This window comes from Podarcis muralis, chromosome 4 (assembly GCF_964188315.1).
Source record: "Podarcis muralis chromosome 4, rPodMur119.hap1.1, whole genome shotgun sequence".
NCBI lineage: Eukaryota > Metazoa > Chordata > Lepidosauria > Squamata > Lacertidae > Podarcis > Podarcis muralis.
The window spans coordinates 37,322,295-37,346,241 of NC_135658.1; positions in this window are offsets into that span (position 1 = coordinate 37,322,295).

Here is a 23,947-nt window from a genome sequence, read left to right on the forward strand (position 1 = left end):
GTCTGCTTATCACACATACTCAAACAGCAAAGATTTCCTATATCTGCATGTGACTTTGGGTTCCTTTATGCTTGGAAGACTAGGACTTTTGTGAAATTTCTTCAGGGATCATTGGCGTAAGGAGTTATTTCCTAACACAACAAAACTGAGACTCAGACCTGGGCCATCGGTCCCAGAAGATGGCATGATATCACCTCCCAATGCTGGCTGGCTGATGATTAGGGCATATATGTTGAAGCATTCACAAACCTTGGACAGTGAATTCTTATTCAACCTACATTGCCCCTCCCCGAAAGAGAGAGAGATAATTAACTTAGTTTGGAAAGCACCTGAACAAATGGTAACCTAAACCCATTCTCTGCACTGAATTCTGCACTTGCTTTGCATTTTACATCACTTCACCAGTCATGTGTAACATTTTATGTGACAGCAGCAAAATTGGTGCCACGGTTGTTAATTTCAAAAATCATATACACTAAAGGACAGAGGTGTACGTTCCCTTTACTTATTATGTTTTTTAATAAAAAAGAAGCAAACACGCCACACTCACATTATAAATGACCTCCCCAAACATACCTGCTTGGCTCACACAGTAAATACTGCCAGCTCAGCAAGTGCTTTTTGCAAAGCTGCTGCACAATGTTGTAATCTGATATATCAGCAATTCAGTATAGCTGCTGACACATCGCCTCCATTTTTGTTGTTGCTGCTCTTTGCACAGCATAAAAGTCTCAGGGCCACCCACAAATGTGACAGCGTTGACATCAAAAACTGCATACTGAATACCCTGTCTGTTTAACCAAAGCACAGAGAGGGAGAGCTAATCATCTTAGTCTGGTCATTCCAAATCTTTTGCTGTACCGGGAAAAAGCTGAGAGACGGAACATGCATCTTTCCTATCCTTTCCAAGGGGGCTGCTTATTTTGTTGCATAAAACATATAGCTGGAAGGGCCAATTCGCCGGTTTAAATTATGCATTAGAGGAAAATGTTGACTCCATTCTAATTGTAGAATCAAATGTTTCTACAGCTCATAAAGGATTTTTTATTTGCACCTAATCAGGCTTTTCAACACTGCCCTCTTGTATGGCTTTGGAAAGATGTGTTTTACTAAATATATAAAAGTTCCTTACCTGCAGTTTTTAAAAGTTCATATTAGGCAGACACCTTCAAACCCAGCCTTTTAACACCTGTGGAGGAAAGTCTTGCCAAAAAGATGCTCACTAGGTATTGCATTTTTATTTATTGTGACTTGCCCTGGGACCTTAGAGTGAAATCAAAACCACAACCATAATAATACTATAATAATGATGCCTGGCTATTGGTGGTGGCAGCTGGGGTTGATGGGAGTTGTAGTCCCCACATTTGTAGACATCATGCATTCAGTGGATATATGAGCAGAGTGTAGAATTGCACCCACAGGCTCCCCCTCACCTTGGCTCACAATGGCTAGGCAGATGCATGGAAGGTCCCTTGCTAACAAGTGCCAAGTGCCTGGCCACCAGGGAGCAAGGTCAGTGGGCATATTGGCATTAGGGGTGTGGCTAGTGGGCATAATTCCACTCCCTCCTCACATGAACATTGAATGCATGTGAGGGTTGGTATGAAGACCTCTGATATCTCACCTACTTGTTGCAGCTGAAAAAGAAATCTGGGTTTCATTCAGCACAGGATACAAACAATATGGAGCTACAGTGGTACCTCAGGTTAAGTACCTAATTCGTTGTGGAGGTCCGTACTTAACCTGAAACTGTTCTTAACCTGAAGCACCACTTTAGCTAATGGGGGCTCCTGCTGCCGCCGTGCCGCCGGAGCACGATTTCTGTTCTCATCCTGAAGCAAAGTTCTTAACCTGAAGCACTATTTCTGGGTTAGCGGAGTCTGTAACCTGAAGCATATGTAACCTGAGGTACCACTGTACTACAGTTGTACCTTGGTTTAAGAACAGTCTGGTTTAAGAACAATTTGGTTTACGAACTCCGCAAAACCAGAAATAGTGTCCCAGTTTGAGAACTTTACCTTGGTCTAAGAACGGAATCCGAACAGTGGAAGGGCACCAGCGGTGGGAGGCCTCATTAGGGAATGCGTGCCTCAGTTTAAGAACAGTTTTGGTTTAAGAACGGACTTCTGGAATGGATTAAGTTTGTAAACTGAGGTACCACTGTATAATGAAAGCTTTCTACTGAATAAGAACAGAACAAGAATAGAAAAACAGCAATCATACTTTTTGCACTAGGCTTGACAATGTTCAACTTTCAGGATAGAATGAGAGATGGAACATGAACAAGCAAGGTGTAGGCTTCTTCAGATGTTGCTGAACAACAACTTCCATAATCTTTTACCATTGGCTAAGCCAGTTGAGGGGACATGGGTGGAACTGTGGGTTAAACCACAGAGCCTAGGACTTGCCGATCAGAAGGTTGGCGGTTCGAATCCCCGTGACGGGGTGAGCTCCCGTTGCTCGGTCCCTGCTCCTGCCCACCTAGCAGTTTGAAAGCACGTCAAAGTGCAAGTAGATAAATAGTAGATAACTAGCGTTTCTGTGCGCTGCTCTGGTTCGCCAGAAGCGGCTTAGTCATGCTGGCCACATGACCCGGAAGCTGTACGGCGGCTCCCTCAGCCAATAAAGCGAGATGAGCGCCGCAACCCCAGAGTCAGCCACAACTGGACCTAATGGTCAGGGGTCCCTTTACCTTTACGCCAGTTGAGAATGATGGGAGTTGAGTTTCATTAATAACTGGGGACAAAGGTTGAAGAACCCCAAGGCAGATAACATTAAGCTAGATGGACTGATGTTCCCAGCTTCCTGTGTTAGGAAATTAGTGTAGGTTATCCTGTGTGTTACTGCCTGTTGCTATACAGACAGCTCCTAGGTAACATGTTTTGGCAAAGCTTCAGTCTATCCCTTCTCAGAAGCACATAAATGGCATTTGCTGGCCAAGTTAGATATCATTAGTCACAAATGGAATGAATGAAAGGACAGTAGGAACTCAGAAATGACTTAGCGCAGCAAATTAGCTTTAGGAGTTCATGAAAGCAGCATAATATTGTTGCAGTTTTATTCTTGATCTCTGTACTTGCCTGTAATATGGCCAATTCATCAGCTGATGTGAAGCATTATAGCTTTCATGAAGCTTCATGCAGTTAGAGAGGATCTGCCCAAAGGAAAAGATTTATGAAAGAAATGGTGTAAGCCATGCTCCCCGCCCCATAATGAAAAAAGCCATTGATCTTCCTTCAAGAACTGTCATTGTAAAAATTTATCAGAGGAAGAATAGCCAGGAAATGCCATGCTTACACTTAACAGAAGGGCTGCAGCCGCCCATTGGTTTTGCATAGGTTATAAACACTTTATGGCTACCTTAGTCCGCTTCCATAATTAAAAGCTTTTGCTGCAACGTTTTTATAGGCCAGACAGAGGCTTCTGAAGCTCAGTGCTCTCTAAAGCAATGTAATGCTGAGTTACAGTTTCCTACTATTAGAGTGTCGCTGAGAAAATGCAGATGCTAATGTTACACTCTCATTATTCACAGCCTGTGATACATCCCTCCTGACTTAAAGGCCTGCTTGAATGGCTGGGCTACAGAGGGACAGTTCTGGCCCTCTGTAGAAAGCAAAACCCAGAAGAGACTGCTTGAAGGCACATTCTTATGACCTCAAATACCATCATTTTTCAAGCTTATCATAGCCATCCTTTCCCCAAAAGGTCAGAAGAGATATATGACACACTCTCTGTAGAGTTTGTAGGCATGACGCAAGAGGGGCTGTATTTTCTGTGTTAAAAATCTACCATTGCATTCTATACTCAATTGGCTGTTCTTCTTGTTATATATCTTGCTATATGTTTCAAAAGATATTTATGTCAGACCTTTTGCATCAGCTTCATACTGTGCTGGCAAGGCATTCAGGGCTGACTTCTTGTCCCTGCAAGACCCAGCTGCCACTTCAGCTGTTCGCTGTTATCAGCTGAATAAACAAAACATCAGCTACCACAGCTGATAATGAAACAAAGTGGTCATTACTTACAACAGCCCCACACTTGTGTTGCAGAAACCCTGTCCCCTGCTGTTTGTAGGCTTCCAAGTAGATGTTGTCTTACCACTGTCCAGGGAGCTGGCTTCAAGGGTCAGTCATGATGGGCAATGGCCAGGGGCCCACACTGAAAATTGAGGTTTTAAAAAAAAGCTACATTTCCCACTCAGCTGAGTAGCATGCAAAATAAAAATCATACTACTTCAGGATGGCGTTTACTTAGGTTTTGAAGGATCACGGGTTCACAGGTTAGCAAAAATAGAAATAAAGTGGACTGAACAAACCAGAAATAAACCATATTTTCTTTAAAAGAGGGCTGAGTGGGAATCCCTTTGACTATAGTAGCAGCTGTGCTGGATCAAGCCAAACATCCTCCTAGATCAGGATCCTGCTTCCATCAGCTTTAGCTGGTGGCCCAGCTCTGTCCCTATCTAGACAGGGATAGCCTAGCTTCTGTCAACTATGCTCTGGTAACCTCTAGATTAGATTACTGCAATGTGGGACTGCCTCTCAATACTGTTTGGAAACTGCAGCTGGTGCAGAATTGAGTGGTCAGATTGTTCACTGGGGCAAGATGGTTTGAGCATGTAACACCAATCGTGGCCTGAATGCACTGGCTGCCAATGAGTTTTCAGACCCAATTCAAATTGCTTGTTTTGACCTATAAAGCTTTAAATATCTCAGGACTGCAATATCTCAAGGACTGCCTCTCTCCATATTCCCTAATCCAGACCCTGCAATAATAATCTGAGGCCCTTCTCCAGAAGCCTTCTCCACAAAAGGTCTAGAGAATGGCAACATAAGAAAGGGCCTTTTCTGTGGTGGCTCCCCATTTGTGTAATGCTCTCCCCTGGAAGGCTCATCTGTTGCCTTTGTTACAGATCTTTAGGCAGCAAATAAACATCCCACCCAAGAATGGTGACAGCCTAGAAGTGTCCTAAATAAATCTGCAGTTATATTTCACTGCATCTCTGGTTAGATATCTACTGATTTTACATCATACATTTGTTATTTAATGGAAATCCTTGATTAGGAAACCAGCCTGTCCATGTCTGTCTGTCACATGCTGCTTCTGTGATTACTAAGAGTTAGCTTCTGATGAGCTAGAAATCAGTGACTGGATTCTATGTACCACTATTCTCTTTCTTGCTCCCCCCACCCCCATCCCTCCAGTTTCCAACACTTAGGCAAGTGGGATATATGAGGAAACAATGGCAAGTCTGTGGCCATGGAGCTGCTTGCAGGCTACACTGGGTGGGGTGGGGTGGGGATGAGGGTGAATAACCTTAGAATGGTCCTTCATGTAAAGCAAGTAATTGACTCAGGCTGTGTACACATCACCAGGTTAAAACACAGCTAGGTCATCCTTTTTCTCCATTAGGATCAAAGCTGTGTTGGGGACAAACTCAGTATTTCACAAGAAATGATGGGATAGAAGCTAACTCCTTGGGGCCAAGGGGTTTTTGGTCCCTCTAATAAAATATTTGGGGAGGCTGGGTTCCCCAATGCTGATGGTCATTGCCATTCAAGTGGCGTGCATGCACTGTGCCATGTGATCAATTATGCAGGATGGGGCTTACCTAGGCCCCCCAATATTTTATTCAAGTTGGCACCCCTAATAGATATGAATTGTGGCTAATACTGTGTATTCACTGCTTCCGAAACCAGTGGCATGGGAGTGCACTGGACCCAGGAAATGGGAGTGTATATAGCTTAAGGCTGCAAAGCTAACCATGTCTACTCAGAAATCCCATTGAATTTAGTGGGGCTTACTCCCAGGTAAGTGGAGTTGAAACCTATGACTGTAAAGAACAGCTAAATGGCCTCCCAGGCGACTCTACAACTCCCCTGCTTTAAGTGCACTGCACTGGGCTATAGCTGCCCTTGAATGATTCATTCATTCAAAGGCTACTTCTCACTTTACATTTGGCACTCACATACTGATGCATCTGTTGCATCAGCTGAAAATGGCACACGGAGATTTAAAATCAGAGCTTTGCTGGGCAAGATGCTGAAACAGAGATCCAGCCTCATTCTGCTAACCCCTTCAGCAATTTTACCAAGAAAGAAAGGTGACAATTGGGAATGTCTCTTCAAAGCAGCTGCCTAAATGCCTTCTTCGGAGTTATCTTCATCCCATTCTTGTCTCACTCCATTCTCCAACATGTTTTGCGTCCTTTATTCTTCCTTTTTTATTATTCTGCCCTCCTGCTTCCTCTCTGTATGCCCTGAGATAATGCCCTTGAATATTCTCTGAAGCCCTGCTCATGTATTACTCACATGTAGAGAGCACGTATGGCTTGAAACGGGAGCAAATTGACCATGGACACTTTTGTTATTGTTGTCGTTCATTAAATTTGTATACCTCCCTATACCCGCAGGTCTCAGGGCGGTTCACAGATTGTTTGCAGAGGAACCCCAATGCACAAGCAGATGTTTGCCCAAAGGGACTTCACATGATTAGGACCCTTGGTTGCATGGGAATTGCAAACAACAGATGTTGGGGCTAGTTGTTGGCTATTTGCAGTTTAGTAGCCTAGACCAGTGTTTCCCAACCTTGTGCCTCCAGATGTTTTTGGCCTACAACTCCCATCATCCCTGACTAGCAAGACCAGTGGCAAGGGATGATGGGAATTGTAGGCCAAAAACAGCTGGAGGCACAAGGTTGGGAAACACTGGCCTAGACAGCATCTTGAGAAGTAGAGACGTCACCTTGCCAACTAAGGTCCGTATAGTTAAAGCCATGGTTTTCCCAGTAGTGATGTATGGAAGTGGGAGCTGGACCATAAAGAAGGCTGATCGCCGAAGAATTGATGCTTTTGAATTATGGTGCTGGAGAAGACTCTTGAGAGTCCCATGGACTGCAAGAAGATCAAACGCATCCATCCTTAAGGAAATCAGCCCTGAGTGCTCACTGGAAGGACAGATCGTGAAGCTGAGGCTCCAGTACTTTGGCCACCTCAGAGAAGACTCCCTGGAGAAGACACTGATGCTGGGAAAGATGGAGGGCACAAGGAGAAGGGGGCGACAGAGGACGAGATGGTTGGATAGTGTTTTCGAGGTTACCAGCATGAGTTTGACCAAACTGCGGGAGGTAGTGGAGGACAGAGGTGCCTGGCGTGCTCTGGTCCATGGGGTCACGAAGAGTCGGACACGACTAAACGACTAAACAACAACAACAAAGCGCTGCAGAGAGTTTGCTAGGGAGACCATGCATAACAAGGAACTCAAAATAACTTTTAAAAGCTTTTAATAACAAAAACAAAAACTTCTTTTACACTAAAGATAACAACAAGCATGACCCACCCATCCCCCAGGGTAATGAGAGAGCTAGGTGCTGCTCTTTATATACTACATCCAATTGCTGACACAGCTTAATCAACACAACCTAGCAGTACCTGCTATGTTTCACAGCTGTAAGACTGGGTCTCGTTATTTGCCTGGCCCTTAAAGACATACACAACTTGTGAAACAATAATGAACCTTCACATTTTAAAGTGACCATTCAACAGTTGGGGCTAGTACAACACTGGGAGTGAGTGAGAAGCCCAGTTCCACTCATAAGAACCCAAGAAGAGCCTGCTGGGATCAGGCCAATGACCCATCTAGTCCAGCATCCTGTTCCCACTAGAGGCCTGTGGGAAACCTGCAAGGAAGACCCAAGCACAAGAGCCCTCTCCCGTCCTGTGGTTTCCAGAAACTGATATTCAGAATTATTGCTGCCTCCAACTGTGGAGGCAGAGCTGAGCCATCATGGCTAATAGCTACCGATGGCCCTCTCCTCCATGAATTGGTCTATCCTCTTTTAAGGCCACCTTGGTTCCATAGTCCTTTCTTTTAGCTTTTATCTTTCATTCCTGCTTCCAACTGCGAATGCCCTACGTGTAATACCTGAGAAAGGATTTGAGCCTATCTTGAAAGCAATCTCAGGTACAGATACCAAAATATACCCATCTCCTCTAACAATGGGACAAAAAAAATATTGGCTGCCCTCCTTCAGTCATATGCACTTCCATATAATCCAGTGAAAGAATACTGAACTAAAGAATCCCATTATTCTCAAAGACAAGGTTTTTATTGCTGCACACGGGTAACCTTTATGGGAACTGCATTATCATCTACTTAATCAGTCCTGATTTCCTATGAGAACAAACCTTTAGAAACATATAACTTTAATTAAAAATAAATAAGCTGATGGCCTGATAGATCTTCGGCAGACCTGTATAAAGCCTAGCCTGGGGGGGGGGGGCAGGGGGCGGATTTGCCTTTGAGCTTTGCCATAACAACTATCTCTTTTGAGAGTCTTAATTACCTTCAGATATAGTATATTTAGGAAACAAAACCAAAGCCAGCTGATTCTTTTTTTAGAATTAAAAAAGCCTTTTAAAATATGACTTTGAGATACTCTTTCATTTGGGGTAGGCAACATCAAGAGACTGTGCCTTTGACATGCTGCTCTTTTTATGAGTGAAAAAAGAAGAAAAAAGAATGTCAAGTGTTTTAGGACACACAGTTGAAACTTATTAGGGAAAGGATGATTTTAAGGCTGTGTTGGATTACCAAATGTTTTTCTGGAACAAGGATAGAAAAGAGTTTTCTTTTTCTGTGGGTACATACCCACCAAGTGTCCCTACATAGCCGGGACATTCACGGAATGACAGAAGCAACCCCAGCTTCCAATTTCATCCATGAATGTCCCATTTCCCCCCTCCAGCACCACTGCTTCCGAGCACGGGAGGGCGAGGAGCTTGCGCTTGTGCTTAACAGGGGAACCCTCTTCGAGTGGAACCCTTCTGCATGGGGGAGGCATCTCCCCACCAGAACAGAGGCAGTGGGTGTGTGTGACACTCTTATTGGCCCTTCTCTGCAGAAGCCAAAGCCACTGCTGCTGTCATGGCGGCATGAGGTATGGTGTGGGCAGAGGAAGCAAGCAAGGAGGGGAAAGAGTAAGCGGGTGCCAGGTAGGGACTATAGCAGGAGAGGTGGCCAGCTGACTCAAGTGTCTTTTGGTGCCTGTGCTCCTTCGTGAGCCAACTGACTCACACATCAGAATACCACCAAAAGCCACGCGTCCCAATTTTTTGCTGGAAAACATTGGAAGGTATGCATACCTAGCCCACATGTAAAGAGCCCAACTCAAGACTTACTTGACGGAAAGCACCCTGGTGGGTCTCTTACCCACAATGAGATCTGCCATTGATGAAGGGCACCAAGCAGCTGCCCTTCTTTGCAAGAAGATCCACCGTGACAAATTTACTATGATTTGAAAGGGAAGAGCCAGTGTGGTGTAGTGGTTAAGAGCGGTAGTCACGTAATCTGGGGAACCGGGTTCGCGTTCTCCACTCCTCCACATGCAGCTGCTGGGTGACCTTGGGCCAGTCACACTTCTGTGAAGTCTCTCAGCCCCACTCACCTCACAGAGTGTTTGTTGTGGGGGAGGAAGGGAAAAGGAGATTGTTAGCCGCTTTGAGACTCCTTAAAAGGGAGTGAAAGGCGGGATATCAAATCCAAACTCCTCTTCTTCTTCTTCTTCTTCAAGACTAGAGTCCTTTGCCACCAGTTGATATGCTTTCTGGGAGGAGGTATGTAGCCATTTCCCCATAAGCAACATGAATGAATACCACTTGCTTCCATCTCCAGTCACCTGCCTTAGGTGTCACCAAACTTTACTTCAGAGGAAATATGACAAACATGGTTTAGCACAGGCATGAGAAACCTGTGGCCATCCAGATATTGCTGGCCATCAATTCCCATTAGCCCCAGACAACAAGGTCAATGGTTCTGGGGTTCTATGGGTCAGGAATAATGGGTGTTATATTTCAACAACATCTCATATCCACGCCTCTGGTTTAGGAGAAATAGGTTAGAATTAAGTTGTCACAAAGGTCATAAATGTGCAGTTAAAAGCAAACAAACTAGAGCATCCAACTTTTACAAGGAGAGACTGTGCATGATTGTGGATTGTACGATAAGATAATTGTAACTGCTTGTCCTTGCATTTGTCGTGACAACTGAACAGTCCCTCTGGATGAACCTAAATAAGCCGTAATTAAAACTGGGCTGCTGGAAAGCTTTCCCCCCTCTGTGATTACAGAGGAGAGTAAGTGTCAGGCCACACTCGAAGAACATGTCACCTCTAGTTATTTTTAGAAAGGACCACAATGTCAGTTCTGAACAGCCACACATTTTGTGGTTTGCACTTCTCTCTATCTCTGGAGGCCAAGACACCAAACGCAGCCTAAAGGCACCACCCAGCTCGAGGGTGTGCAGGGATGCTTGCAAGAACTGCCATCTCCTGTTATAGATAAATAGATGATAGATAGATAGATGATAGATAGATAGATAGGCGATAGATGTTTTGCAATATATTTATTTATTATATTAGAATCACTCTTTTTCTCCAGGAGGCTCAGAACAGCTTATCTGAGGGAGTCTCCAAACTAAGAGACTAAGTAGGCAGTGATCCATTTCATTTCAACTATGCAACTGAGCATTCAAACTCTGCTTGGTCTGACATTAGGACACTCAACGTAGCAGGTCAAATCCAAACTGCCATTGCTGTTTGTGTGTAAATGCAGATATCTCCTGCTATTTAAGACTGTCTGGCACCTGAGTCTGGTCTGCTGCTTAATTCTTCTGCCTTGCCACAAGACTGGCAGCAATCTGCCTCAGCAGCCACTGCTCTGTTTGGTTTAAACAATTGGAAACTGCAACTAAATGTTGCGGTATATCCTTATTCCTGTTTAGGGTTCTGGCCAGTCATTTCATCCAAGTAGGGCATTCCATTTCCCATCATTCAGTTTTCCATTTTTCTTTTCTTTTCCTACTGACACTTGGCACTCCATGGCTACTGAAATGAATGGGACTTATGGAAATGAATGGACTTGCTCTGATTCACTTAGAAAAAGAAAGAATGTTTTAACCATGAAAATGAATAGAGCAATTAAATTATTTCCCCCTTGCATGCCACTGATTCAAACCAGGCAAAAATGGTAGCAGAATTGGAAAAAATGGAGTTGATAAATGTAGTGTTGACATTTGTAACTGAAAATGATATAAAATGCAGATAGATGTTTCTTCCATATAGCAAGGGCATGTCTCTTACAGAAACAGTATCTGCACAGAGCTTATCCTACTAAAGTGCCAAAGACATTCATGGGTATATACAGACCCTTCCTCTGAGATTGTTAAAAAACAAACAGCCAAGTAAGAAACTTCTAGCACTTTTATTTACCAAGATATGGGAGGGTGGGAGACCAGTCTTTTAAACACCGGCTTAACATTAAATATGGTTAAAATTAAGTTTAAAAAAAATGACTTCACAGACATTTGGGCTGTCTTGGGCTAACTTACAATGCCTTTTAAAATTGCTGGTTACAGGTCTGAGAGGAGGGGAAATGAAGAAAAGTGGTCTCAACCTTTTTTTCTGCACTTGATAAGGCCATCTGCAAAAAGTAGGATGGGCTGTAGAAAAGCAATAGCTAAGAGTTTGCCTTGGTCAGAAATGTCAATGAGATTTTACACACACACACACACACACACACACACACACACACACACACACACCTTTCCGTCTAAGAAAAAGCCCAAATTGCTTCGTATATCAAAAACTATACAGTTCTGGCATTCTTGCAGAACAGTTTGATATTGACACACACTGTTCTGCCCTCCTCCTTCCCAAACACACGGGGACTAAATGTTTTACAGATTAGAAGATTGGCACAGACTAGATTCCAACAACAACAACAACAAAACCCTCCATTGTCTTCTGCCTCTATCTGCAAGGGTTCGTTTCAAAGCAGCTATCAATCCTGTTGCTTTTTTTATTCCACCGGAAAGAAAATAAATTGAAAGTGCATCTGTTTGCAATCATGGATTTAAGAGCCTAAAAATAAATGCGTAAAAACCTCTTCTTAACCAACCTTGTTTATTGGTGCTCAGAACAAGGGGGGTTTGTTTCCTTTATAGTCAGCTGAGTATAAAGCATATAATAATAATAAAAAGATATAGAATTTAGAAGTCTCAGTTGAGTGGTTTACCACATTAAAATATAACTTACAGTTTTAGTCTGCTGACCCAACTCTGTTGCTTTCTAATAATGCCGAGGGGGAATCAGAATGCATTTCTCCAATGCAATTCGGTTTTTATCAAGTGGGAATCTTTATTTAAATTGTAGTAGGGCTCTAGAGCATTTCATTAACCTGGAGGAGGTGAAAATCCACACATTCAGAAAAGGAGTAAGGAGCCAGTAGCCTTCCAGATGCTGCTGGACCACAGAGTGGTGAGGAACTCAGTCTCTGGGCAGCTGAGTTGCTGCTGCTTACTGGGAGGAAGAGGTGGAGGGGTGAGGCAGCAAGGATGGTGGCAGGGTGCAAACACACTGGCAGGAACACTGGCTTGACTCCACCAATGTGTTTGCACCATGACAACTTCCCTGCTGCCCCACCATCCCATGAAGCAGCTGTCAAGAAGTCAGGCAAATGCTGCTGCTTCACCCCATTACTTCAGGTCCATCACCCATTATCATTGCCCATGCTGGAAAGGAATGATAGGGTCCATCAACATCTAGAGGACCACAAGTTCTCCATCCCTGATGTAGTCCTCCTGGGAAGAAGAGTTCATTCCCAGCATTCACTTTTACCAGGATTCCATGCTGCTATGTGCTGGTGGTGTACATGCACGAAAACTAATGATGTGGTTTTCTGATGCTGTATTACTGAAGGCTGTGGTGTGCTTCTTTAAATTTTTGAAAGCCCATATTCCCCAGGTGGGCTCTTTGTTGTATTTCCTGCTTATTTCCTTAGAGTGCTACAGGAAACATAGCAAGTGGTTGTGTTTACCTCCAGCTCTCCTGCGGCAGTCTTTCTCTGCTGGATCCCCAGACATAACACTCATCGATATGCAGAAATAGGGGGTGGGAGAAGCTGGAACTCAAATGTAAATAAAACTCAATTACAGCAGTTACAACAAATGCTTGTTAAAACAAATGCAGGTAACAGAAATTGACTGTGAAGAGCAATGAGCATATAATTAGCAGCTTGCGCAGCAACATATGCAAATTTACACACATTCCTCTAAACAGCTACAGCAAGCAGGGGAAAAAGAAAGTGCTAAGAGGCTCACAATGTAAACACACAGATGGTGTCTGTGTGTTCCATACATTGTGTATACAGAAACACAAATGCATTGTTAAGAGTCACACTGTTGTGTTATGAAAAGTGCAGAAATTGTTCTCCCCTTTTCTTTCTTTCTATGATTTGTATACTACTTAACCACACAGGTGTACAGGAGATTTAAAATGCACCACAAACGAACTACAAAATCAGAATTCAGTAGAAAGCCTGCAGGAATAAAGAAGTGTTGCATAAGCACAGGGAGGGGGCCTGTCTGGCCTTGATTGGAAAGGAGCTCCATAAAACTAGGACCATGGAATGGAACACAGCTCCTGATGGATATGAGTCACACATCCACTCCATTGGGGACCACTAACAGTGACTCCCTCAAAGACCTCAGTGATTAAGAAGGGATGTAAGGGATGAGGCAGTCCTTGAGGAGTCCTGGACCCAAGCTGTTAAGGGCCATTTAAATTAATGTAAGAAACTTGACCCTGGCCCAGTAGTGTACGACAATCCAGTACAAGCTTTTGAGCTCTGTGCTGGCAATAGTCTAGGCATAGTGATTTGCACTATATCTTTAAATGAGACTTGGACCAGACATGTCTTCAAATAGAGGACTCCTTCCAATAAATATATCTTCTGACCATCTTACTTTAGTCCCTTCCAATCTCAATTAGGATCAGGGGTGGGATGTGCTGTTTTGCCACTTGAGACAAAATGGGCAGTGACACTCTGTCCTACCACCACTGCCTACACTACTCGCCCCGCCTCCTCTGGGACCAAATTTGAGCAAGATCTCTTGCACTTTGAAATATCTCACCCAAAATCAGCACCAGAGCCAGCAGTGGAGCCAGCAAAGCTGGCAGGGCACCCACAGGCATGCTGCCACAGGGGCTTTTGCTGCCTGAGGTGGTGGCCTCACTCCACGTAATGACTGGGCTGGCCCTGATTGGGATCATATGTAGAAGAGGGGAGGGGAGTTCAACTTCTCCTCCACGTGATTTCCTTGATCAAATTCCCCACTGCAATTTCTCCCCATTTTTCCAGTGTCCCCCACCTTCTTACGGCAGTGCTCTCCACATTTATGATTCTCAGCAGTTGCCTCCAACAATGGAGGCAGAACTTAACCACCATGGTCAGTAGCGTATCCTCCATTGTTCTCAAAAGTGGTGTGCACACTCGGTTCCAAGTGACCTTGCCCTTTTTATTTCCCACAGAACTGTAGAGTTGGAAGGGATCTTGAGGGTCATCTAGTCCAGCTTTGTCATCTTTCATAAAACCTCCTCTGTGTTCAAATATTTGCAAGCCAGTTTATTTTCAGCCACCATTAGCTAATTCTAAGTGCTCTCACTCCCTCTCTTTCTCTGTATATGGGTGAAAGAGAAACTGAGAATGAGATTGACGTTCCATGTTTATAGAGTAATGAGATTCAATGTTTTCAATGTGGGATCATTTCTAAGTAGGGATGGCTGCATATGTTAGGAAATATATAATAGCGGCAGAAACAAATATTTGTAGGTGGTTAGGAGCTAGAGGATGAGCTGAAGGTGGCTGAAACAGACAAGAGTATTGTACAGTGGTACCTCAGGTTACATACGCTTCAGGTTACATACGCTTCAGGTTACAGACTCCGCTAACCCAGAAATAGTGCTTCAGGTTAAGAACTTTGCTTCAGGATGAGAACAGAAATCGGGCTCCGGCGGTGCAGCAGCAGCAGGAGGCCCCATTAGCTAAAGTGGTGCTTCAGGTTAAGAACAGTTTCAGGTTAAGAACGGACCTCCGGAACGAATTAAGTACTTAACCCGAGGTGCCACTGTACTGAAGGAACAGAATATCATTAATGAAGGGCCATAACTCAGTGATACAGCTTATACTTTCCATGCAAAAGCTCTTAGGTTCAACTCCCAGCAACTACAGGTAGGGCTGGGAAAGGCTCCTGTCTGAAACCCTGGAAAGGAGAGCTGCTTCCAATCAGCACAGCTTCATGGACCTGACTAAGTAGAAGGCATCTTCCTATGTAACATTATCCCTTTGCTGCATTCCGGATCTAGATCTCTGCATCTAGATATAGGATTTTTCTTTCACTGCTGCAAAAGAAAACTGCATCAAAAATCTTCCAGTTCTATTGATCATGTAACATTTTGATCATTCCACAGGTTTGTAAACTGGCTTGCAATGAGTTATCCAAAGAAATGGAGTCTATTAAAATAAAACAACAAAAATATGCATTCTAGACCTTCTACACAGACATATTAGAAACTCAGGCTGGTGCAGAATCCAGAAGTCACCTTTTAATGCAGGGGTGGGTAAGCTTCCCTTCCTCCAGCCACATGCCAGGGTAGGTGGGTGCTCTGGGGCTGGATTCTAGTGGCATGTCTGGCAGTAATGGTGGATACAGTGATACACATACATTCATTCAATACATACCTCTCACAAGTAAACACAGATCCACCCCACTCACAGAATACACACAGATTCACACACCTATTCACGGACATCTAATCTCCCCCTCCACATATAAGACACAGACATGTCTTTTTTATAATTTTAAAAATAATTTTTCGCAATCAGACATTGTCTTCACATACCATAATAAACAAATACAATTAAAATAGAAAATAGAAAATAAAACACTTTCATACCATGTTAAATCCATGTTTTGGGATTCCTCCGATCCCTTGACTTCCCTCCATTCCTTCGCCCGGTTCTTTTATATTTTCTTATGTTGTACATGTCTACACTTTTCTTATATTTGAATATTTCCAATTTCAAACATTGACCTTAATATTACAAGTGTTTTTTAAAACCCTGCTATTGTGTTAACTTCTTTACAATGCTTTTGTAAAAATGCAATAAATATTTCCCATTCTTTTTTTTTATATTTGCTGTCCTCTTGATTTCTTAGTCTTCCAGTTAATTTAGCCATTTCAGCATGGCTCCCAGTACATTTCCGAGCACAATTCAAAGTGTTGGTGCTGACCTTTAAAGCCCTAAACGGCCTCGGTCCTGTATACCTGAAGGAGTGTCTCCACCCCCATCATCCAGCCTGGACACTAAGGTCCAGCTCCTAGGGCCTTCTGGCAGTTCCCTCGCTGTGAGAAGTGAGGTTACAGGGAACCAGGCAGAGGGCCTTCTCAGTAGTGGCGCCTGCCCTGTGGAACACCCTCCTAGCAGATGTCAAGGCAATAAACAATGATTTTACTTTTAAAAGACAACTGAAGGTGGCCCTGTTTAGGGAAGTTTTTAATGTCTGATGCTGTATTGTTTTTAATATTCGGTTGGAAGCAGCCCAGAGTGGCTGGGGAAACCCAGCCAGATGGGCGGGGCATTAATAATAATAATAATAATAATAATAATAATAATAATAATTTCCATTAATTTACGTTGCCAATCTTCTTTAGTTGGGAAAGACAGACATTTCTTTCTCACATGCTTTGGTTACCTGCAGACTGTCAGCATTTTGATGGCGGGATTCAATTGCATACCAGAAATTATAGTTTGCACAATTAATGTGGATGCAACACACTCACTTCTTTAAAAAAACAAAACAACAACAACTTTTCACAGGAAAGTATTGGGCAAAGACACCTTTTGTGTAGGATAAATGACTGATTGACAGGAAGACATATAACCTCTGTACAAGCACATTCGGATGAATGTTCACTGTAGTATAACCTCCCGACAAACAAACAGAACAAATGTTCAGTGAAGTGTGGGTGTCTTATAACCTCTGCATAAGCATTGTGCAAGCAAAACAGGATCATCGCTCAATAAGCAGGTCATGGGGAGGAGCACTTTGAGTGCTATTTTGGCATAAAGGGCATCTTGAAAATGCATGAAATAAATAATAAAGAGTTGTTGTAATTATAGCAATGAGAGCGTTTTAAGAAGTGGTGCCAACATAGCTATTTCCATTTCAGATGTCTCCATGATGAAGTATGTTGCAAGCAGCTGTCACAACTGCAGCACTTCCCCACTTCTAATTCCCCCCCCCCCTTCTTCACCACCTTGCCATCTCCTAGACCAGAAAAACTCGTATTTCCAGGACGAGAGCCTCGGCATTTCATTTTTAGTAACGGTGCTAATAAACTTGGATTAAAGCTCCGTCAATTCATAGCCCTTTTCTCTGCTAGGATACCTCCGTCTTTGGAATACCTTCGCAAGGGAAGTTTGACTGGCAGTGACACTACAATCTTTTCAGCATTGGATCAAGACATATTTTTTTTATTAGCTTAAGCATTTGAAATTAGTTTCATGGCCTCTGTTTGCTTTGCAGTTTTATAAACTGATTCCTCACCATTTCATTATTTTGTAGTTGTATGAAGAATGCTGTTGTTCTAATTATACTCCATTGTACAGTGGTACCTAGGGTTAAGTACTTAATTCATTCCGGAGGTCCGTTCTTAACCTGAAACTGTTCTTAACCTGAAGCACTACTTTAGCTAATGGGGCCTCCTGCTGCTGCTGTGCCGCCGGAGCACAATTTCTGTTCTCATCCTGAAGCAAAGTTCTTAACCCGAGGTATTATTTCTGGGTTAGCCGAGTCTGTAACCTGAAGCGTATGTAACTGGAAGCGTATGTAACCCGAGGTACCACTGTATTACACTGCATTGTTCTTCACCATCCTGGAATCTATTATAACAGAGGACAGATTTGAAGCTATCTGAGAAATGCCATATCAAGCATCAAATGTGACTGTCCAGCAAGGATGGTGTGTGTGGCTCTCCAGATATTGTTGAGATACAGTTACCATCATCCATTGGCCTTGCTGACTGAGGCTGATGGGAGCTGGAGTCATAGCTTCCTCATCCTTGGTGCCATTCAATCCTCACCTTACACTAAATTGAGCATGCTGCAAGTCTTACAGTGCATGGCAGTAGTTTAGAAGTGCACAAAAGAAGCAGACAAGGCTGGTCCTAAACATTTTGCTCCTTGATGTGAAGGATGTGAGGAATGGCTGCCTCACTCAAGGCATTCTCTCCCCTTGCACCAAAATGTATTCTTCTTATGTTCAAAGGGGGTATAGTCAACCATTGAACAGGCTGAACAATAACAGAACAAGGCAGTCTTGCAATCCCTTATGAACATGTTCTGAAGTGGCATGTTCTAAGGTGCGGCAATAAGCTGATGCTTATTATTCCTAGCTATTAAAGGTAGACTAGGCACTTGAACTGGGCAGAATCATTTCCTATTAGATTTAATGACATCAATGGGGATTAGTTGTGGGATGTATAATGCACCACTAATTTCAGCTAATGCTATTAGAACATGCTGTCTTACAGATATTCTGAATTCCATCTTCCATTTTCTCAGTATTGCTTCATGTAGCTTCCTTCTCCTCCTCCTCCTCCAGCCTCAGCCAGTGATTGATTTAATGGTAATTCCCACCTCCTGGGCTTTTTTGGTAGTTTATTTAGGACTCAGCACAAGAAACTGCTTTATCCTTGCTGCCTAAATTCCTTCCAAGCCTAAATCTGTACCAAGTAAACACTCGCCGGTGTACTGTAACTAACGGTTCCTGTCAGTCAATATAGATTTCCTTCTGCTTACTAGTATTTGACATTTAACAGTTTAATTAAATTCACCCCAAGGAGGGAAATGCAACTGGAAGAGATTTATTTTCTCACTAAATAGAAATGTCAGTAACTGGAATAAGAACTCATTGCCAAGAACTAACAACCACTACAGCTTCACAGTGCTAATGAAGCCTGAGAGACAGAGATTACAGTAGAGAGACAGGCCTTTACAGGAAAGCTATCAAATGGAACTGAAATATTAGAAACGGGAACATCAACACATTGATTAAGATGCTACCCAGAATCCTGGATTGGATTGGGGTCCCCATCCCTGCAAAAGTTGAACATAGAGTAGTACTTCCCTCCTATTTTATTTTTTTTAAATAATTGTATATCTTGTTTGTCTGTGTTTCTCAAGTTGATCATTTTACACAGTTTCGTATGCATTATATTATTTTATGCATTGTGCCTTGCTGTTGTTTCAATTGATTATAGTTTAGTAATTATTTACTGTAATTGTTAAGACTGAATTTCTGTTTGATTATTAATTGCTGATATTTATTCTTATTGTGTACTGATATTTATTTTTATTATGTACTTTATATTCTAATGGATTATTGAATATTACTTTATTTGATATAAGTTATTTGACAGACATAACAATCCAATCCAATACAAAAAAAATAATAAACACATATCTTTATTTTTTTATTATGATTTTTTTTAAAAATAATTGGGTTAGATTGCTTTACGGTGTGTGATCTTTGTTGTATATTTTGCTGTTTCTTCAGCTTGTAAACCTCCTTGGGTTTAGTAATATAGAAAGGCAGTATACAACTTAAAAATGAAATGAAAAGTTTTGTTTTGCCCTGGCTGGGCTCTACACTCATAGTGAAATGTGCTATGACTGTGATACAGCTTAATGGAGTGGCATAGTAGCAGATGTGACAGAGTCATATTCAGGCCAGGCAAAGACATATTGGGGCAAGACAAATCAGTACCCCGGACAGAGCACTGCCTGTGCCCCTTAAGGGTTGCTCCTTTGTTCTGCATCAGCTGGTTACAATATTGGGTAGGGGAGATGGGGGATGCCACAGGAATAGATCTTCTGAATCTCAGTGAGAGTTCTTATTCAAATCGCTGGCCAAGCTGCAGGAAGTGTAGGGTGTTGAATATAACACTTGCAACAGGTAAACTCATTTGCACAATAGAAAAATTGGGTCGGCCATTGGATCCATCACCGTTTGACGGGCCAGGGATTGCCACAATTAGAAATGAGAGGTACCTCTCGTGCACTCACAGTGTGAGGGGACCCCATGGGAAAAGCTGGTGCCACCCCTACTACACGTTGTAGCCATGCCCCCACCAACTGTTTATTTGGCAAGCATGAGAAAGGGCCCTACATTTGGACTGATGTACATGCAGAGCATTCTCTATGCAAGGAGTTTGGCCCAATCCTGAATGGCTTGGGCTTACCCCTCTCTATGCACAATGGTGCTTATTTGAACACCCTTAAGGTGGCCTATATTTGCGATGCCTAATAAAAGTTTGGCAAAGTAAGTACTAATATATGCCTTTTTTAGCCTTACTAATTAGTATAAGCATGTTTGTACATATCCCTTGGCTTACTTGTCTGGAGAAACTGCATTGCAAAATTCAGAGGAGTGCAGAATTTGAAAGATTTTGTGTTTGTTTTGGAAAGTGTGAATCAGGTAGATTCACCCTTAAATGTGAGGTGAATAAAATTTCTCCCAATTTCAACACCATTAGAAACACACAGTGCTTGCTGGTTCACTAGCCAAGGAACATTCGCAAAAGGGAAAATCTCAGGACTCTGGAATGTCACCCTCCTGAACAGAAAGTGAGTCATTGGCATTAATATTAGTACTATTAATGAGCAAGTCTGCAAAACTGAAAGCACAACATATTTCCATTCAGCATAGCACAGTGTTTGGTGAAATCAGCTCGCCCAATTTATTTTGTTTGTGGTGTGTGTGTGTGTTTGTTCTTGGGTGCTCTTAACTGTACACATTAATTGCTGGATTGAGAGACCATGATCAGAGACTTTGACTTTTTTTTTTTATGACTAATTTTTTATTAGTTTTTACACATATTTTCCAGCATAACATCCTTTTAAGCATCATTTCGAATTTTTTGGCTATCACCGCCTGAGACTTCCTTCAACCTCAACTGATGGTTTTCTAAAGTTTTTCTAATTATGCATTTTGTTGACTTTCACAAAGCCTACGGACAAATTGAAAATTGAAAATAAATAAAAGTACTATCCACAGCTATCTACAGCATTCCTTTGACAAGTGGCACCCTCCCTTGAAAAAACCTTTACAATACTTCCACTTGCTTTCCAGTATTATGAGCAGAATCTTCAATGCATCCCAGCCTCACAAGAATTAGAAGCCCCCCTCCCCCAACTAGTTTGCTGTATCATGTTCCACTGGCACAGGTATAGAAAAATCCAGCTTTCTTTCCATTTTATAATTATCAGGAAGATCAATGCCAGAATAAGTATTAGGGTGAATATATGTGCTCTCTTAATTTTGACAACCATTTTTGAAATTGTGTTTCTCAATGTTTTATAAATGTTGATCAATAGGGATGGGAATGTCCAAGCATAGTCTTCTGTTACATTTTCTTTATACAATTACTGTTTGTGTTTGAATGTGATTAAGGTCCAACTGCTTTCTCCCGTGATAGTTGGTAATAAAATTCTATTTGCTATAGAACTCTGTATGACCACTTTAGCAGCCTCCCTTTCTACAGAATCCCATCTTACAGATATAAAGTCAAAGTCTTGGAGGAGTCCAAAATATGACATCCAGATCAATCTCCCTGTCCTATAACACTATATTTCTTTCATCTAATCCTGCCTTGCCAAATCAGAGTAGATCAAAGACAGCCTTGATTCAGTAAGTCTCTGTATATGAACTTCCTGATCACCAACATGAAGTGTCGTTAGGTTCCTCATCATTTCCAATCCCTGTGGGCATTTTCTTCACATAAGGAACAGGAAGCAAGTTCCTTCTCTGATGACACAGCTTGTTCAAGTGCAACAATCTTTTCAAAGTTGTACGTGGGCTTCTGGGGCGAGAATGTGCACCAACAGATACCCTCACATGTTTGTCTTCCTTTCACTCCCTCTTCTCTCACATACCAGAGCCCTATTCAGTTATTCTTCTCCATGTGGCCTCATCCTGTACAGCAGGTGTAGGGAGCCTTGGACCCTCCAGATGTTGCTGAACTACCGGTACATATCTCAGCAACCCTAGCAAGCGTGACCAGGTATGTTGGGAACTGTCATTCAGAAATATCTAAAGGGCCAAAGGTTCCTCAAACCTGGTGTAGAGGGAGAGTAGAGCCTGCTCCAACATTTCTGTCAATACATATGCAACTGGGGCAATCTTACAATGAAGAGGCACCAAATAATGTCATGGACAGGAAATGGATGCTGATGGTTACTTAATGGCAGCACCATCTCAGTCATGTATCTGTCATGATTTCTGATGTTAATATGCAGGATTTTCCTTTGTCAATCTTTACCAGTCTTCTAATGCAGCACCCAGTTTTACCCGTTAGGAAAGTCAAGGAGCTCTTAGCAATGCATTGTAGAGATGATGCAGCTACAAAGTGCATTAAAATATAGAATACACTGAAGATGACAGGCTAAGTGAGTTCATCAAATATGGCTATCCAGGAAGACGGACTGTTCATAACAATATAGGAACCTGCCTTATATAGAGTTAAGACCATTTATTGACTCATATCGCTCACTACCATTTACACCGACCAGCACCAGCTCTCTAAGGTCTCACACTGGAGCTTTCCTCAATTGAACCAAGCTATTTATTATTTATTATTATTATTTACTAGTACCCCACCCATCTGACTGTGTTGCCCAGTCTTTGTCTAGTGGTCCACATGCTATTATGGAAGGATGTTGATGCAAAAGTAACATAGTAAATTTCATTTATGTTAATTAGAAACTGGAAACACTTCACTGATTTCTTTATTTTTTAAAAAAACCAACTTTACTAAGACCCAAATATAGCACATCACCTCATCCGAAACCAGACTTTGCTGCTCCTCAAGAATATTTGGGCTTTACTTTTTCTATAAATCACTTCTATGTTAAAAAATTCTAAACCTCAGAGGACAGTTTAGCTTTATAGTGTCAGCACTAATAAATCTGTAACCTTTCCCTATACTACTTGCTGCTCCTGGGGCTGATTTTAAGATGATGTGTTTAAGCAGAGTACTGGGATTTTAAAGGATCCAATGTAAATATGCAACTCTGCCAAATAAACTTCAACAATGCAAAATCTGAGGCGACACTGAAAAAATAACCACTGGCACTTTTTCAGCTAAAGAATAAAAGTAATTCATCTACCAAGATATTTGTTGAGGGTATTAATTTATATGTAACTCAAAATATTAAACTCAAGGAAGCAGACGTATAAAATGTTGGATGCTTATTATAATAGGAATTTATGTGCCAGGAGTCAGCATGTCATTTTGGTTAGAATCCTGGACTATGAGAATTAAACCACACAAATCTGAAGATGCTTTTATCTGCACCAACTCTGCTGAAGGCATCGAGAAGCTGCAAACATCTTGCAGAACAGCATCTTTAATATTATTACTAATTATTACTAATTGTTATTGATAATACTAATACTGATAATACTGATAATACTAATACTGATAATACTAATATTAAATAAATGTTACACGATACATTTTTATTTGTACACAGCACTTAAGTGTTTTTGAGATAATGAAAGAGAAGATCCCGAGATACGAGAGTAGGGTGAGCAAGGATTACTCACCTCCGTCACTGGTGTTGTGCAATGCCAGGTCTATAGGCAACAAAACCGCCACCCTGCGAGATTTCTTCATCTCTCAGGGGGTCGACCTGGCTTGTGTGACGGAGACCTGGGTGCGCGAAGGGGATACTGTTACCTTACGAGAGATGGCGCCCCCGGGTTTCTCCGTCCTCCACCAGTCGCGGACTGTGGGCCGGGGGGGAGGGGTGGCATTATTAATCCGGGAAGATTGTTCTTTCAGGGCTCTACCATCGCCATCGATCCCCGGCATTGAATGTGTTGGCCTAGTGTGGGGCTCCGAGGTGAGCTTGGCTGTCTGGCTGGTGTACCGGCCACCTAGCGCACCAGCAGCCACCCTGTCAGGCCTGCTGGAGGCGGTGGCCGGCTGGGCCTTGGAGTTCCCTAACCTATTGGTATTGGGGGACTTCAACATCCATGCTGATGCC